Below are 4,733 nucleotides of genomic sequence, written 5' to 3'. Positions count from 1 at the left end.
ACAGTCAGGTGTGCTGACATCCGGTTGGCTGACATGTCTTTGGGAGGCGGGGCTTTTGAGGGAGCGTCATGAAGGTTACTAAAATGGTGAAGCTACATGTAGCAAAAAGACTAAATAAACACCTTTACATTTATGTGTAGATGCTTTACTCATTATTATTTTGGAAGGATTTAGAAAACGATATTAGGGTGTAAGATAGAAATCTTTGTATTTGATGTGCCTTTTTCTTTTGAGAACGTAAAAAAAGTAAAGAATAATAAATGCAATCGTTATGCTATTATGTGTTTTACAACAAAAATACCATTGCAAATCTTTTTTTCATTTCATAAATGACTTTAAATTATGCATAAACCTTTTAGAAAAAAAAAAACAGAAAATGTAATGTTTTAAAAGCACTGAAATGTATGTTTTTTTTTCTCTCTCTGGCAGCTAATGTTGTTAATAATGTGAATATGTAATTCCTCTTGTGGCATTGAATTAAATTATTTTTTTTTAATCTTAACAAAAGAAAAATGCATAGCCTTTATAGATGCCTTGTTTGTTGAATATTGGCAAGTTTTTGTAATAAAAATCTTTATTTTTGGTGTCCACCCTGCATTAAGTCTCTTGTATTAGATAATACAGTCTTAAATTGTCACTATCTACCTATTAAAGCATTGTCTTATTTTTGGTAAGTATATTACCTGGATATATTCATAACATCATCTCAGATATTTGCACTATATATGGACATATTCTTCTAACTAGCTCTACACTTCTTCACAGATAATAAAAAGTTATTTCAAAATTCCATGTTTCCTGGGACCCAGGCATAGACTTTTGTCCTCTGTAGAGGATATTATATTTTAGTGAATTTCTCTGAGACCCGACATGCCACAGTTTTAAGGGATATCAAATGTTTGAAGGTTTGATCATAAACACACCTTCTCCTGAACAGCCTGCAGGACACAGTATTGACCTCTTGCTTGCTGACATCCGGTTGGCTGACATGTCTTTGGGAGGCGGGGCTTTTGAGGGAGCGTCATGAAGGTTACTAAAATGGTGAAGCTACATGTAGCAAAAAGACTAAATAAACACCTTTACATTTATGTGTAGATGCTTTACTCATTATTATTTTGGAAGGATTTAGAAAACGATATTAGGGTGTAAGATAGAAATCGTTGTATTTGATGTGCCTTTTTCTTTTGAGAACGTAAAAAAAGTAAAGAATAATAAATGCAATCGTTATGCTATTATGTGTTTTACAACAAAAATACCATTGCAAATCTTTTTTTCATTTCATAAATGACTTTAAATTATGCATAAACCTTTTAGAAGAAAAAAAACAGAAAATGTAATGTTTTAAAAGCACTGAAATGTATGTTTTTTTTTCTCTCTCTGGCAGCTAGTGTTGTTAATAATGTGAATATGTAATTCCTCTTGTGGCATTGAATTAAAATAATTTTTTTTGAATCTTAACAAAAGAAAAATGCATAGCCTTTATAGATGCCTTGTTTGTTGAATATTGGCAAGTTTTTGTAATAAAAATCTTTATTTTTGGTGTCCACCCTGCATTAAGTCTCTTGTATTAGATAATACAGTCTTAAATTGTCACTATCTACCTATTAAAGCATTGTCTTATTTTTGGTAAGTATATTACCTGGATATATTCATAACATCATCTCAGATATTTGCACTATATATGGACATATTCTTCTAACTAGCTCTACACTTCTTCACAGATAATAAAAAGTTATTTCAAAATTCCATGTTTCCTGGGACCCAGGCATAGACTTTTGTCCTCTGTAGAGGATATTATATTTTAGTGAATTTCTCTGAGACCCGACATGCCACAGTTTTAAGGGATATCAAATGTTTGAAGGTTTGATCATAAACACACCTTCTCCTGAACAGCCTGCAGGACACAGTATTGACCTCTTGCTAATTCTGGATGGATGGATGGATGACGGTTGACTAGTGGGTAATAAATTAGTTGACGTTTATGGCTGTCCAGCAGTTATTTATATCTAAGCCATTCTGGATTGATGTCATTAATCTTTGGCCCGTTGGCCCATCACAAACCTTGGCCACATTTATAAAAGCATTTCAATCCAAACACCACTAGGTGGCAGTAAAAGCAACACTTGGTTGATGATCGACTTCACAGTTCACACGTTTAATTGAAGGCGTTCAAGGCAATTACAACAATGTGTATGTCGAAAAATGTTTTAGATCGTTTAAAAGACTGAATAAGTATAACACCACAGAGATTTGCGCGCTCCAAAAGTCTGGAATTCAAAATCGAATTTAAACCGTTTTAGAATTTTGAAACATTTAAAAACAAAGAAACAGTCCGTGACGTAAACTGGTAGCCTAAATCAAAATATACACTTCAGATTATGCTCTATTTCCAGGTCACTAATCAAATAAGGATTGATCATATGACTTTTTGTACAGATAATCAGATGTTCTTGCTGGAGAACATGATCATCAGGGTGTGTTCATGCAGCTCCAGTGCTGCAGCCATTAAGACATAAGAGAAAACCACATACTAAGACATTCTCATATTCATGTTATGCCATTTTGAGTACTGGGACTCTCATTATCCAGGTCCTCCTGGGTTACATAAGCCTCTTAATGCAGAGGAAGACTGGCTTTGACTAAGACAAGTGCCTCATTATTTTATGCGTACTATTTCATTATCATAATAATTGATGGCAGCAGCCCAAGTGACAGCAATCACAGGCCTCATAGAGTTGTATTAGTAATCATCACGTGTGTTCAGTTGGATTCAAACTGCTCTTTTTTAAGAAGTTGAAATAGATCATCTTATGAACTAAAATGTCGTTTTTTTTTTTTTACTTTCTGCAGGCTGTATTTTTAAGACTGTAGCCTACTGCTGATCTTCCAGAGGACATCTCTGCAGTGTCTGCCTCCATTGACTCTAATGAGACATCCTAAAAGTCTCATCTGTGATTAATTTGTTCTTTTAGGTGGACCAGAGACGCTTACCAAATATCAACGCAAATGTTCTTTTCTAATGTCTTCTTTTAAATAGGCGACATTTATGACATGTTGAAGATGAGTTTGTTTCTTCATGGGAACAGATTAGGACAAAATGTAGCATTACATCACTTGCTTGCCAATGGATGCTCTGCAGTGAATGGGTGCCGTCAGAATGAGAGTCCAAACAGCTGATAAAAACAAAACAATAATCCACAAGCAATCCACACCACTCCAGTCCATCAATTAACATCTTGTGAAGCGAAAAGCTGCATGTTTGTAATATACAAACTCATCATTAAGATGTTTTTCATTTCAAACCGTTGCTTTCAGCTAAAATATGAGTCCTCTATCTACAATATTGCTTTCTTCAGTGAAAAGGTCCTCTCATTTGAATCAGAAGAGAAATATGCATAGATCAAGCAGCTTTTACAACCCAAAACAGTCCAAAAATCTCGATTTCAATGTGAGAAGACAACAGAGGATGGACTTTTTTCAATGGAAGAAGCGTTATTATAAATTAAGGACGTGTATTTTGGCTAGAAGTAATGGTTTAAAGTTAAAACGTCTTAATGGATTTGTTTCTTACAAAAACTTCACAGGATGTTAACTGCTGGATTACTTGTGGATTATTGTGATGCTTTTATCAGCTGTTTGGACTCTCGTTCTGACGGCACCCATTCACTGCTGAGGATCCATTGGTGAGCAAGTGATGGAATGCTAAATGTCTCAAAATCTGTTCCAATGAAAAACATCATCTTGGATGATCTGAGGGCGAGCACATCTTCAGCAAAATTTCCCTTTGATTTGCGTTGCAAAAACGTTCCTGACATTCCTGCACTCTGAATTAAATGCAAATAAAATTAGCAATTAAAAATACAAGGACAGTCAGAAAGAATCATGTTTTCCGAGTCACATACTGTATGTATGAATAAAACAAAACTGGAGACAAAACACAATGGTAAGAAAATCTACAGCGTTTTATTAAACTGATAATTCATCTGTACAGAATTAGGGAAACCAACAAAAAGTCTGATTTGTCACATTGATCTTACATTGCAAAATGAAGAAACTCAGAAAATATCAGCCATAACGTTTCATATGTTTAGTCAATTTGCAGTTAATAGGAAACATGACAACCTGCCGTCCAGCAGATGTTGGAGCCGCTCACAGTTGGATGGGTCTTCCAGAGGAGCAGAGAAAGGCCATTTTAAACAAAGCTGGATCATCTTTGGCACTGCACTATGACTGTTGGGAAATTGTTTTGCTTTTGCTGTGGCTTTAAAAGATGCTATCCAAATGGGGCTCCTCAAAACAAAACAAAACACAAAGAAAAAAAAAATTTGTCTGAATCCTTTGGGGTAAAATGTGACTTGAACATGATTTCATGAGAATCACCCAATTACATTTTGTTAGTTGTGTCCAAAATAATGCATGGCCTTTAGAAAAACCTTACGTCTTCAGCAAAAGTTATGCATATAATCATCACAGTTATAGTCAGAGTAACTAAGTAACAAATCAAAAAGACAAGTATGTAATTCCTTTTCATACAGAAAAGGTCAGAGATGTCTGTGGGTACAGCTTTGAAAAAATACAGAGGCACCATCCAAGGGGACTAATAAATGTTTCTTTTCACTGGTATGACAGAGAAAGAGAAAAGGCAACATTAGAACATAGTTATGAAATAAGTTCTAAAACATATTTATTTCTATTCACTCACTCTCACACTCACACTCACACTCACACTCACA

This window comes from Sinocyclocheilus rhinocerous, unplaced genomic scaffold, assembly GCF_001515625.1.
Source record: "Sinocyclocheilus rhinocerous isolate Xijiao unplaced genomic scaffold, SAMN03320098_v1.1 scaffold942, whole genome shotgun sequence".
NCBI lineage: Eukaryota > Metazoa > Chordata > Actinopteri > Cypriniformes > Cyprinidae > Sinocyclocheilus > Sinocyclocheilus rhinocerous.
The sequence above is the reverse complement of the archived record's forward strand: the minus strand, read 5'-3'. Positions refer to the sequence as shown.